Source organism: Arctopsyche grandis, chromosome 13, assembly GCF_051622035.1.
Source record: "Arctopsyche grandis isolate Sample6627 chromosome 13, ASM5162203v2, whole genome shotgun sequence".
Taxonomy (NCBI): domain Eukaryota; kingdom Metazoa; phylum Arthropoda; class Insecta; order Trichoptera; family Hydropsychidae; genus Arctopsyche; species Arctopsyche grandis.
The window spans coordinates 17,213,387-17,229,163 of record NC_135367.1 but is presented as its reverse complement, the minus strand read 5'-3'; the positions used below and the strand labels follow the sequence as shown (position 1 = coordinate 17,229,163).

The 15,777-nt window shown below is 33.7% G+C and overlaps 1 protein-coding gene across 1 annotated transcript in view; it reads right to left on the bottom strand.

Moving 5' to 3' along the window:
- The window catches only part of cv-c (RhoGTPase activating protein), a 297,593-nt gene that overhangs the window by 274,479 nt on the left and 7,337 nt on the right, over positions 1-15,777 (bottom strand). The gene's annotated exons all lie outside the window — the stretch shown is intronic.

Sequence of the window (15,777 nt, the reverse complement as noted above, 5' to 3'; positions counted from 1 at the left end):
AGAAAAAAAAAGTTAAATATTATAGATAACGGTCACTAAATCAGTAACCATGAGAATATTCCATCGACATTGACTTCGATCGAATATATGTACTTCTTATACATATCTACATCGATAGAATATACCTAATATAGTACATATATTATGTAGAATAGACCTTAGACTCATTGTAAATTAACCTTATGAATAATAAAATCATTTTAATGGTGAAAATAATACGACCCATATGTAATATACAATACATACATACTTACATATGTAATATACAATACATACATACTTACATATGTAATATAATACATTGTTGAAACTTTTCAGCGCCTTTTATATATATGTATATATGAATATCCATATGTATTATCTTACAGAAAACAAAGAACAAAATAACACTTCAAAATCTAAATGAGCGATGATGATGGTGACCCGATTCCCGCGCGTCCAGCTCAACACCAAACATTTGCAAGTCAGCACTATCTCAGAAGATACACACACACATGCTATAATAAATAATATGGCAACATTTTTCAAACGGACGTATTATGGTAATTAGACGGGCGAATTCGGCATCTTCTACGGTCGAGTTCGTAAGAACAGAGGAATCACAAAAGAATGACCGAAATGCGGCATTTGCGCAATCGGCGTGGAATGCCAAAGAAGAAAAGACCACGAAAAAAAAAGAAGCAGAAGAAACTGCGTCAAGGTGTTAAACGAACAAAGCAAACAGGCTAACTGTAACCGACCGTCTGTCTGTTGTGACGTTGCCCAATCGAGCTTCGATCAAATATTTGATCACTCGAGGTAAAATTCGGATGGTAATTTGGAATCTAGCACAAACTCTTATATACATACATATATTTAGAATATCCTGTTGGTGATCAATTAATTTCCATTTAAATTAAGAGGAGTGGCCTGCTCGCATGGACGAAGCTTTCCATCGACAATAACTTCTATTGAGTCACTTTTAGTGAGCTGTTTACTCATCAGCTTGGAACACAATGAATTTGCAAAGCAATTAACCTAACATTCTGTACATACTTATATGGCGTAAATACTGCTTTGAACATTGTGATACTCATCATTATTGTTAGTCACGCCAATTTCCAATCATCCTTACGTACCTACGGACTGTGAAACGATAAGAGAATATTACTTTTTTTAAACCAATATTTAAACTACGTCGATGTTATCCGACGGAAATTATTTCAAACAGTTTTTGCATTGCGAATACAAAATAGTGTTGGTTTAAGATAAAAAAAATATACTATGCTGTTCAAATAAAGAATAAAATTCAATTAGATATTGCATATATGTATGTTATTTGCATGCTAAATACGTACATATTTATTATGTAGTCAAAGCGTAACCGAAACTTAAATCAATAATTATTTTACAACAAATTTAAATTGTTTTTTTTTACAGTAACATACAAAATAAAAAAGTTTTGACAATAAAAGTACAAGATTATTAGATCGATCTGATTTATACGTACATACATATAATTATTTCAAATCTAAAATGCCATTATGCCTGAAGAAAAAGATCTTCGATCAAAATTTTGCAAAGAAGTATGGAACGCCGTATGCTTGGCATAGCGAGGAGATATAGAAAACAAAATACGTGGGGTTCGATGTGATGATGAGAGTAAATAATTTGAAATGGCACTGAGCGGGTCACGTAGTTAGAAGAACGGATGATAGGCGGTAATGGAAAATTCGATAGAACATAAAAGGGTCCAAGGAAGTCCACAGGGGATATGGGTGGTAATCATAAAAGTGTGTGGGATGATACGGATGAGAGTTGCACCCAAAACAGTGACGAATGGAAGCATGTTGGAAATGCCTTCATCTAGCAGCGGATGGTGAATGGCTGTGAATGATGATGATGATGGTATAATTATATCGCACTTACATACCTACACTATAATATACGATGTAGTGGTTTTAAATACTCATCAAGACCCATAAAATAAAAATAAAAACATTCAACAAATTTACACATGTATGTACATATGTATGTACATACATAGTTGTAGTTACTATTCAAACTCCTCGAGTATTTACATACATATGACTAATTCTCAAGACGTCCCGTATTTACGGGACATGTTCTATTTTCTAACATTTTGTCCCAATATTAAATATCCCGTATTTTTTAATTTGTTCGTAAAAACCATATTAATAATATATTTGAAAATATTGTTTGGATCTTGCAACATTTGAAATAAATGTACATACATATTGAGATACTATTATTGTATATACATGTACATATATACATAACATTACAATCCGTAACTTCATCAAGAAAATATTTTTTTGATGAAGTTACGGATTGCTATAAAACCATAGATATAGAATAACTATACCTATATCTATGTATAAAACTTACTAGGCACATTTGAGAAACTGGTATGAACCTTTAAACTAATATAAAAATTTCAATTGGATTTTATCGAGAAACCCAATACAAAAGTTCAAGAAACGCCGAATATCTATCTGATATAACTAGAGGTAGGATAGTTACAGTGCTATCCATTGTTCGGCAAACCTTTAACAATGCATTTACAACCTTTGAACAATACACGGCCCCCTCAGGCTCCGGTGACTAGATATAACCTCTTAAATCTAAAAATACATGAAAATGACCTCTTAAATCGGATTCTATTCCAAAGCAGTATATTTCTAAACAAATAGAAGGTGACCAAACAAAGAAGTTGCAATGATGTTTATCATTACAATGGTAAAACACCATGATAAATGGACCAATTGTTTCTCCATTGACAAGATAGAAGAATAAAAAAAAAGTACATATTAATAAATGTGTGCAGCTATTTATTCACATTGCCTGCGCATTATGCAAAAAAATATATATTTTAATAAAAGAAAACAAATAGATTACAAAAAAATGGAAAAAGCTAATTAATATATATTTGATTACCAAAATGTACCGTTTTATTATAAAATGTAAAAATATATTCTCGTCGAAGATGTCCTTTATTCGTATTTCCTAGATCTGACAACCCTTCATATAGCCCTATCTGTCTTCGTTCAAAAGCTATTAGTCCACTATTCTCAATTTCGAGAAATATCTCAAAAACATTAAATATAATTTTTTGCGTTTAAGAATATTTAAAAACACTGGGGGCATGTAATACGTTAGTTCTGCTTTTCCAATATTCTGAAAATATCGAATTAAAATAAGTATGTTACTAACAATTTCTGAATTAGTCAAACAGATTTTTTTCTGAATTAGTCAAACAGAGTGTTATTGGAACTGAAAATTGGACTTCCGCCACTTTCAAATATAACGACTCATATGTACATATCATCCGATATGGTTTATAATCGGTATAGAGTACCTAAGACAATGAAAAAAAACTTTGAAAGATTTTTTCCTCTCAAACGAAGTGTGTAATATGTATGAAGAAATTCGTTCAATATGAGAAAATCATTCGATCTATGTAAATTGGAAATTAAAGTCTTAACGGCATTTAGAGAAAGATACACATCTATTATAGATACCCCCTTGAAACAGAGAGCATTCACCCAACCGCATTTACAATACGGCGACTTAAAGTCTCCCGATTTACACCAAACTGTCCGCAATTTAATCGAATTCAAAATGGCGTCGAATTCGCTCCATCTGAATTGGTAACACACACGTTTCCGCTAAATGTGCCGGCTTCGTTGTGTTTTTGCGTCGACTTTTTTTTAAATTTTATATTTGAAACGTGCCGACCGCTTAGAAACGTTGCCAGCATTGATAAGCCTCTAATGGTCCATTGGCAAACAGAGCGAATGTATGCTAAGTGGAGAGTTACCCAGACTGCGTACGTGTTTGTTCACGTTTTCAGCACTATCACCTGATTGTTTACCGAGTAAATCGCCTCGAGGAGGAGAGGTCGCAATCAATACATTTGAACAGGTGATGTAGGTCCAGACTCGCTAGAGAGCAATAGACGACAAAAATCACCTTGGAGAATGAAAACGACGACTAGAAACAGCTGAAGTCGTAAACAAACGCGCTAAATTAGAATACCAGCGAGAACGATCAATGAAACGGAGATGAGCAAGAACTCGCTACATTTGCACACCGAAAATTAACATTTTCACACAAAAACAAAACTACAAGAGGACAATCTCTGTTGGCATTAAATTTTTAGATACGCGTAAAGAAATTACAAAACGAAGATTGCACATACATAAATAGAATCTACATATGTACATATAGCTGATTAAGTACCCTCACTTTTTATATTCGAACCATATGCTCACTTCACATTATATTCTTATATAATATAACCGAAATCAAGATCCGAATCATAGCTATTACCACGTCGATTCGTTATTCAAACATTGTATCATCTAATAACAGAGTGCTATCTTGTCAGCGGGCACATCTCAAATTCAATAACAAACACAACAACCAGTCACCCAAATAAATAAACCAAACGAATCAAATTCATATATCTTTACATATGTACATATCTACTTATCTATCTACACTGGTCTTAATGTATCCGATCCAATTAAGGTAGCTAATGTCTGCTTTATCAAATGCACCTTTTGAGTTCCACGTATAGTACATACATACAAACATACATACTAGAGTGGATCAAGAGTAATAGCAACATGTGATTCATTAAAAACTTTTGTACTACAGACCAATAAATGCGTGCTGTAATTTATTTATTTGACGTGACAAACGTCTTGAGAGTAGAACGTTATTTTCTTTAATTTAATTTAAACATTAATGTTTCCTTGAACAGTTCAAAAGTCAATAAAGCACGCTATTCCTTCGCCTGTGTGTGACCCGCCAGTAAGTGTTGAGTTCGCAGAAGAAGGGCTATAAAAATTGTGAATTAGATAACAAGAAGTTATAAAACAATTTGGCGTACGCAAAAACTGGGTCGTAAAATGTATTCCAGCTAGACGACTTCCATTACGTAGTGACGTAAGAAGTTGTGCTAAACAAAATGGAATTGTTGATCACTATCAGAGGTGGTAGATGCAAATTCAAAGGTTAATTTGGCAATGATTGCAAATTCCTTCTAGGCACACTTTTAGAACCTTTCGAATTTGGGTCGATATACTGATAGCACATTTCTTGCGAATACAAATATTTTCTTTTCAAACTACGTTTGCAGCTCAAGTGGAAGGATAATTCCACGAAAAAATAATTTGAAATAGTCAGACTTATAATATAAACAGATAGATATTCCGGAGTACATAGTATATACAAACAACAGTAAAAAAAAAACCCTACCATATAAAAATATCGCCAATATTTACATATATCAATTCGACCGAAACGTATGATTGAGTAGGTAGACACAGGCCCGGCCCGAGGGCGCCCCTATGCAGATTGATTTCATCACACCCCCCCCCCCCGTTTTAAATTAAAAATAAATAAATTTCATGAAATTTTAAATTAAACAAAATTATATTAAGACAAAAATAAAAAATTAAATAAAATTTTTTTATTCATAATAAGCACGTTTTATATATAAAAATGAATAAAATACGGATATCAATGATATCAAGAATTAGTAATTAATTATATATGTACATTAATTTATATTCAACAATGAATTGAAGAATTTTATAGAGTGACATATCTTCTTGCGAATATGGTTGGTATAATTGGTAAGATATTTAATTTCCTGAAGCAAATCCATCCCTGATATACATATACACATGTATATATATATATATATATATATATATATATATATATATATATATATATATATATATATATGTATATACATATGTTTCAGCGGTATTTTATATAAAATACAATTGTAACGACGACAGTTTGCTGTTTCACAAGTTTTATTCGTGAGTCGATGATATTTGACAGTCAGCTTCCTACGATCCTCGTAAATTATAATATTTTACAATCAGTATTGTTACTTTGAGTAGAAAAATTAAGTTGAATATAGAATGTTTGATAAGTCCAAAGAAAGCCAAATTATAATTTTTTTAATGTAATAATCAAAAAAAGAAAAATGAGGGCGCCTCGCAGCGCCCCTTGTACATGGCCCTGTGTAGACAGCAGGCTAAACATTTTAAAATATTAATGTCCAATATCAAAATTTAACACAGAAATATAGTATGAAATAATATTACTTTAAAATAATTTAAATAATTGGCAAAATTTGATCCGTTCTGGAGATGCATACATACATACATACATCCTGTCAAAATTTTCAGTACCCTCTTTACAAACCTACCTCTATAACAAATTTCGTCAGACGAAAAAGCGAAAGCAACCTGATATGAGGCTTGCAAAAAATTGCACTAATTTTCAATCAAATTCAATCCACTGTAATTCAAATCAATCATCATTTGCGTTTGAGGCATTCTGTCGCGTACGGTAGTTACGACTAAAAATCTACAAACTTCAGCTGGGTGGCTATCAGTCTCGGTGCAAACATCTCCATTTTGGGCCAATTAACAACCGACTCGAATGTAAACGACGTGGTAAAATGGCGTCGACCCTAATGACATTCAGTATCTCATTACTTGGCGAGCATGCATTTAGCATACAATGAGATGAACGGCAACGGTCACGACTCGCAGTTCTTCGGAGCGTGCAAGTTCATAGGGCGTAACGGTTGCCATTTTTATTTTCGTTTTTTTTTTTTTTTTGCTTTTCCGCCCGTCTTCCTCGTCTTCATTCGTACTCTCTCGAGACGCCGAAGCGGGTCATTGTTGTGCGAACCGATCGAAGGAGATGACCCAAACGACTCGGAATAGGTGAGAAATCTAAGACCCGGTTCGACGAATTTGGACATGGAGTGGTTAAGATGCGATAGCGGGGCACGATTCGAGTGCCACGATTGTTTTGAAACACGTCAAGAAGACGGTCAAGTGAAGCACGAACGTTTGCTCGCACACTATTATTGCGGATAGACACCGGCCAATGGCAACATTTCATTCGCTCATACATATGTAAATATGTACATATATTATCTGAACGCGACTGGCGTTTCAGGGTTAAGTTTAAGAATTTTAGACGCGAATCGATAAAAGCACAATATTTGAACGAATTCATAGATAAACATACGTATTTATGTATATGTAGCATGTTTATTTCTAGTCAGCGATTAATGGAGGCTGAACCGATCGTAAACAAAGTACGCGCATACAAAACGGTTAGCCGACTTATTGTAAACAGGATGCTGTTTAAATTTTTCAGAACATATTCCCAAATAGCATTATACACCCGTTGATGTTAATATAGATCCCAAGTTGCGATTTTTAATTTACAACTTAAACAATAAACCTACTCGAGCTATTGTCATACGTGCGGGTTGATTGATGATGTACTGAAAAAGAAACTAAATCAAAATGGGACAAAGAATTTGACAGTTTTATAAACCAAACGCTTAACATCATATTAATAATTCAAACAATATATTATCAGAATAGAAAAATGACAAACAATAGACTCCCCATTGTTAAAAAATATCATTATAAGTAGTGACAACACCACACATTAACCCATATTTTTTTGGTATCATGTAAAAAAATAAAGTAAAAATAACAAAGCTACTATTATCAATCATTTGTAGCGCTGAATTTCAACATAAAATTCAGTTATTCTAACATAAATACATAAAATATTTCACATCTTACATATGTACATGTGTATGTAGATGTACGTATTTATTTACAAATTTTGCTCAAGTTTCCGATCATATACCTTTTATAATTATAGCTTTTTCTGGCATACATATTTTTTTATTTATTTACTACTTTTAAGCTATAGTGACATTACAGAAATACTCCAGGGCGTAACTATAGCTAAGCATATATTATGTATACATGAAAAAACAATTAAAAGATACAAAAACAAAAATTAATTATCAAAATGTAAAAAAAATGAAGCATGAAAATAATGTAAAGTATAGAACGAAAATAATAGAAAAAAGTTAAAAATAAATTTAAATTTAAACAATTAAGCGTGAGAACACATTTAAGATCTCAAACCAGATCAGCATATTTTAGATTGAACAAATCCAAGTTAACAGAAATCTGGTTAAAAAGTTTAGTACCCATAACGAATGATTAAAATTTTTATTGTTTTTATTTTCTTTCTTTTGTTATGTAAAACTGGTGTGACGCTTTGGGGCAACCTGTCAGGTCACACTGGTTATTTCATTGTTATTGTTATTATTATTATAAATAAATAAATAACAACATCGACGAACCCATCAAATTGGTAAATGTAATTGATAGATTAGTCCTGTGAAAAATCAACAAATACGATATGAATAATATTGGGTACTTGAAGTACCCAAAATTAACCATATAAATATTTTAGTTCATAGTTAATTATTGCTCAACCATTGACAAAATTTAGAGAAAGTCTAATGGAAAAGTTTGTAATCAAAATAAAATAAGCCGAAATCGAAAATAAGCTTGAACTCTTAAAGCTCATCTCAGTATTGCTTGAGCAAATATTGCAAGCTCGTCTAAGCATTGAGGAGTCTAATAGTCGAGATAGATTGTATATTAATGGAATGCGAACTAAAGAAACACTCGATTGTTATCTAAGAATTTTCAGGAAGAATCAAATAAAACAATGAAATACATACGAGCGAAATTCGAGAAGAACTTAGAAATTGATGCAAATATGTAGTAAGTTCAGATCGTAGTCATGCAAAATGTGACTATAGATGCAATTTAAATGTACTCAAACTACACCTCGAAACAGTACAAGAAAAGGTTTTAAGCCACTGAATCAGCTGATAAACAATGCCGAATGTGTCAACGCGACTTTCAGTTTTATTGCCTTCGGGGAGCGGTCAGTTAGCTATTCGCGCAAACATTCCGCACTCACTATTCGACCAGCGATTCCAAACATATCCACAAACGCATACAGACAATATACAGTTAAATTTAATCACCGCCATTATTGCTAACGATCGATCACTTACTTCTGAGAAGCTCCAGTCGTTAAACAAAAATCAAGACACTAAAATCATTAGCACAAACAAACATAACTACACACACAACACAAGGGTGAAAGTCGAAATGTTACAACGCATGAAAAGCAATACTTCATTACTATCATTACTAGGCGTAAAGATAAACATTCCGAACCGGTGGAAACAATGCCTCGGTAATTTGACGGCCGTACATCAAAATAACTCATCGATCATATTTTTTTTCGTAATAATCACGCGTCGAAAGGGTCAAAATTTGTGACGCAATCGATGTTTACACGACGCGAAAATTAAACGCTTTTTGTTTGGACACGTGCCGCTTGCGGTCGTGCCGTTGTTTATGTGTTTGCGGTTTTCTGTAACATTCGAGACCAAAATAAAGGTTGTCGATCGCCGATCGCTCCTTGCGGCCATCGGCTCCTTGACTTATTGACACAAATAGTAAGAGTTCGCATCGCGATTTCTGCATTACGATTGATTCCGTTCGACCGAGGTGCATTCCGAATTCGTACTCGTATTCATAACAATAATTTGAAGTTATGTTACAATCGTTCGAGACCAATTCCGTTCGAATTAAACGAATACGATCGGCCGCAAACTGGTCTCGACTTCGAGCGCACGAAAATCTAATTTACAATAATTCAACCCAATTAAAATCAATACCCACTATTAAAACAAACTCTCCCTCATTCAAATCAAAAACATTCGTAAAAATCCAACGGTTCGAGATGAAGCTATCGCAAATAATCTGTACGCGACGAAATGACACGCGAAAATTCAAATTAGGCGTTTAATTTTTTGCTCGTTGTTATTCCGAAATTTATAATGTTATCTTTTACGATTTCGTGATTTTTTTTTCTTTTTGCGAAACAGTATAAAAACATTTACAAGGTTCAAATGTCGCCTAATGACGACCGATTAAATTACATTATATGTACATGCGTATAGCTTGAGTTATTCAATGTGTCATTCGCATTTATCGTTTTATATAAATAAAATACGCGTGTGTATGGGTAATCGTCTATTTTGACCTTAAATGGCGATTTCAATACAACATAACCGGTGAGGAAACCTTGAAAGAAATTAAGGGGTCGCCAACAAATTTATTAATAATGTATTTTTGCAGGTGTTCAGATGGGAATGTCAATTAAGCTCAATTTAAATGCCAAATATCTTTTAATTTCAATACGCGGCGGCCAAATATGAAAATTGGTATTTGAAGCAAACGGGAATTTAACGAAATTAGTACATGTACATATGTATAGGTGAACAGGCAAGAGAACATAGTACATAACTAGAAAACTTGAATTTGAAGATTTTAAACAAAAAAAAATAATACTTGTAAAAATACCCACAATGGTACTTTTGTTCAATGTCAATACATTTGAATTTCTTCTATTTATATTCCCCCTTCCTTTAATAATACGTAAATGTTAGTAATGAAAAAGTAAATCGAAAAAATATCAGCACTTTTACTATCAAAAGAACAAAACAAATTCGTGTATTTCATTTCGTGTATTAAGGTTCGTTTATACCAGTACAGCTCAAACCGGCAACTAAACGTAAACAACAGTACGAAAAATATTCTTTGGTACATTCTATTCGGACAAATTCATATGTTCCGTAATGTATTAGAGACGTATCAAAACAGCAGAAGCCGACACGATCTCTTCATATTATACACCAGTACATGTCACCGAAACGTATCAAGCAGAACTAGTATTCTTTCAAGAAATATTCACTCATGACATATGTAAGTTCATAGTGGCGAGTACACCGGTACTAAGGAAAGTGCTGCCATATGAATATTTTCGGAAAAATCATATTGTGACAATGTTGACCTGTCGATACGACGTAAGCAATATTGCACCGTATCATCGCGCTCTTTAATTTATGTATGTATATCTAAGACGACTGTTTCCATGCACTGATCCAAAACAAGTATGAACATATCGAAAGCAGCCTTTAGAATTAGAAGTAGTCTTTTCCGTTCAGTGCTGGATAATACAAATGAACCTTTACATGAATTTAATTGCAATATTTTGAATCATAAATAACTTTAACCGACATAAATCACACACAAAAACCTAAACCAACCCTTATCTCACTTCATCCGTCAATTTTGACTCGACCGAACCCAGACCACAACCACCGGAACAAACATCGATTATTATGAAGCGATCATCGTAATAAACACCTACAAAACAAATAGAATAGATATTTTAGGACCAATACGACATCTTCGCAATATATTAACTAACTAGAAAAACTGGAAACTACATATAGTTAAAACAGACCCACACCATTCCACAGATCTGTATATAAGCCATCGAACCGGACTTCACACTTAAACGCGAAATATTCCCCGATAATCGATTACCCTCAAGACGTTAAATAAATTGTTTCCATTCTACGGGAATAACACTTACTAACGTTCAATATTTCTCCTTGGCATTATAAATCCGTTAAATCCGCATAAATCACTCTATTACAGCAACCAGCCGGCGAACAGGGGGGACTACATATTATACGGTACATGCAGCCAGTTACATTTCGAACATATCACATTGTTGGCTATGTTCATACACGCATACATACATACATATCATGGAAGAAGCGTTGACCTCGCGTTGACGTTAGATCGTCGTACATTTAAGGTCGATCTTAGCATGCAATCGGATTAAGGTAAACTTATTGAAATCACCTGAAGATAGGCATCCGTTGAGGAAAATTAATACAGCGCACAGTAGTCGTCGGAATCAATCGCCGGTACAGTTAAGTGAGATTAACGCAATCGAGTATGCGCTTTTACTAGGTCCATCGCTCGTAAAATCCGAGTGTCATTTATTCATTTGATTTCGTTTCGATTTATCTATCACATTTTGAAGAACGCTGTCTTTATAATCGGCCACTTTCATATAAGTTCATGGACTTCATCCAAAACTTTTTCGAATAAAGTAAATAAAGAAAAACAAAACGTAAAGTGAACATGTATGTAATTGTTGGATTCTTCAAGTCTTCGTCTCATTGGTATTTAATGAGCATCGAGTATACACACTTACGCTAACATATACGAATACACGACAGTAACGCGAAAATTTATTAAAAAACATATAAGGTTATAAAAATTATAATTTATATTGCATGTAAAAACATAGATAAAGTAAAAATGTCATGATTTAGTTGGCGGTTTGGGAGATAATTGAGTACAAAAACTTTAAAAAAAGAGGACACCTATAAGGGGAGGTACCATTTCCGGTCAACTTAAAAATTTGAAAAAAATTAACGTCTTGTCGATAAGAATTTCAGTAACCAATACCAACTTTCCGTTCGATAGGACTAACGGTGTTCAAAAAATCCCCAAAATACACAGACACACATACACACATTTTTTCTAGATCATGAAAACGTGATCAGTGATAGATTCCGAGTTCGAATTAGTCAAAATCTCGAGTTCGAATTTCCGCATGATGACAAAACTTCATCTATTGTTACTAACTACATAGATAAAGTAAAAATAGTGTAAATAGATTTATGCTTATTCTCCTATTATGCCGTAATTGTAGAAACATTATGAAATACATAACAACAAAAAAATATTAAAACAGATGGTCAGTGGATGACGGGCCAAGACCAAGTATTGCGAATGTACCTTGGCAACAATGGATATGACAAAATGAATACTTGGATCCTTATTCGATTGAACCACTAAAATAACTGAAAGGAAAACATTTCCTCAGTAACGCCAATTTCCTCAGTTAACGCTAACATAACAACATTTTTAAATCCCGATGTATATAAATTTATAGATTATAAATACGAAAACATATTCAAATGATGGTGACATAGTGAGAAGAATGGTTTTGACAATTTGATGAAGAGCCGTTTCAACAATGAAATCAGATAAATTAGCAAACTCTGGTAGGAAACGATCGATTTGGAGTCACAAATATCCAAGTCTGACGAGCAGCACTGCAGACATACATATTACATATGTATGTATGTACTTCCGAATAAATTATTTTTAATGGAAGTCAACCCAGGAACCTATAATAACTGTAATAACTAGAAATTGGTGTTCGAGTTGCCGCTTTAAAATAACAATAGGCCTCTCCATTGTCCGAGAAAGCAGGAAAGCAAAAAAAATTGTTGACTTTTTGAAAATGGTTCTTAACGCAATAAGGCAACCACCGAGCTGTATTGCGAGCTATTATCCATTTCATTATCTATAGCCATTCACCATCCACTGCTGGATGAAGGCCTCTCCAACACGCTTCCATAGGTCTTTGTTTTGCATAATTCTCATTCATCTCACCCTACGCATTTTCCTAATTTCGTCTATACGCATCTTCCCTGCGGTTTTCTTTTTACCCTTTTACATTCTCTCGGGTACCATTCTAGCACTTTTGTATACCTTTCGTCTATTATTCTCGCCACGTGGCTCGCCCATTTCCATTTAAATCTCTTCACTCTACTATATCCACTATATCTACTAACCTTGTCATACTTCTCACCCTTGTACTCTGCTTCCTGTCTTTTCTCGCTATGCCAAGCATACAGCCATTGATACTTCTTTGATTGTATTGAACTTTGTGTAACATCTTTGCGTTAAAAGTCTAAGTTTCACATCCAAACGTCATCACCGGCCAAACACATTGATCGAAGATCTTGTTCTTCAGGCTAAGTGGAATTTTTGATTTAAAAACAGCATTCATTCATCCAAATGCACTCCATCCTACATAATTTCATACGTATCTTTAATACTTTTTCTTTACTACCGGGCACAAACTAATATGTCGTATGTGTATACATATAAATGTAAAAGGATACGGGAAGAAACACTTAACCCCATATTTTTGTTCAACGTGAAAGTAAACTTTAAAAAATAATAGCTGTACTGTTATCTGCATACTTTTATTTCCATCCAAAAATCAAAATCCAACAATTAAACCGGTGCAGAACGATAAACCAGCATGCGTATCATTGTTGAACGTGCATAGGCGCGTCCAGCTATTAACCCACATTCATCGTCATATGGTAGCCAGACCCGCATGGTCATCATCATCATCATCGTCGTCGTCGGCATCGGCAACATCTACGTCGACGTCATATCGAAAATAATATGCTAATTGAATAACAACATCCCCCATGCTGGTACTCAGATCGTCGAACCGAGATATGACACTTTCCCTCGCCTCCTGTCTATTACACATTATATGTATGTACGTATATACTACATACTTCGACTGCGAGAGACAACTTAATTTTATACCTACACACGAACCAAACGAATTTCAGCAACGGAGTACGTTCGTACAAATTGTCCAGTAACCCGAGGCAAAGTAGGATCATAATTCTTTCGACGATATAACGACGAGAAGCCAACGATCCCACAAATATTCCATTGTATGTAAAACTCGTGCGTGGAAAGCGACAGTATGAGCGAGCATGTTGGGAAGAAAGCGAAAACCGGTAAACAAAGCTTCCAGAACTACTCCTACTATACATATATCTCGTTTAACCGAAAGTTTGAAACAGATTTGTCCGTGTCAAAATATAAAAACGAAATGATCAATTTCTAATTTGGAGCACGGCTCAAGAAAACACATACAACTTATAAAACTTCTAATCGAATCGGAAGCATCAGCTGTAATAGAAGATAATACTTTTAAGTATCAATATTAATTGCATTTAAAATCACTACCATGCTGCATACACCGTTAGAGAACCAAAAGCAACCTGTAATACACCAGACAGCTCTGTACAAGCATATGTAATCAAATTTTCACCGAAGGTTAAGTAGCATTAAACAGACTCCATACAGTACTGCAGAATCTCATTGCTGAAAATTAAAACGCAGTTTTACGGTGGCCATTTCAGTGATTGATTTGCGATCGCCGCGGGCAAATCGATAAATTGTGAGATCACAATCTGATGCTGTGTCTTTCTTCGCGCGTGATAAATATCTTAATATGAAGTGCAATTTTATGACTAGCGTCGTCACTTGCGCGTGCATTCGACAAGCCGAATCCGGTTCGACGAGTTGAAATTTTGGTGTATAATGTTTAGTTTGGACCGTTTTTAGATTGTGATCGAACCAACTATGCATGTAGATGAATGCGACGGGATATTACAAAAAAAAAAAAAAAAAAAACACGAAAATGAAGTTAAATATAATTATAGAATCGCAGACTACAAATGAACTGTAAACTGTAGAAGAAACGAACAAATAAAAACACCAAAAAATTCAATCAAATAATCAAAACATAATCAAACCTCAATACTACTTAATATTGCAATGAAAATAAATCACCACAGATTCTTAGAACTATGTCATAATTTAAGTATTGTATTTATTTCATATTAATGATTGTACATTTCCTATTCAATTACGCCAGCTGTGAATACTCGATATTATTGATCAGTTTAATGACAATAGTTAATGTAGATCCACCAGTGGTGAGTAATGACTCTAATCACAATAAACATTGATATATGTATAACGAGTTTGGTATCCAAGAGCTTGTATTAATATTTGAGATTTACACTAAGCTATCAATGAAACAATATATATGAGCATATATAAATAGTATCTAAAATGTCGAATTAGGAGTAGGTACAAAATACTGTTTGAAAAATTTAATATACCGGAAACGCTTGAAAAATCATATTTCCTTGGTTATTTCGATATAAACATTAAAAAATGATGTTTAAGCAGAAGAAAATGTATATGAAATTTTATTACAACCGAGCAACACTACATGCATAGATTCTCAAAGATAATTTATCAAACATCCGTTTAACAGATTTTCCTCGTGTAA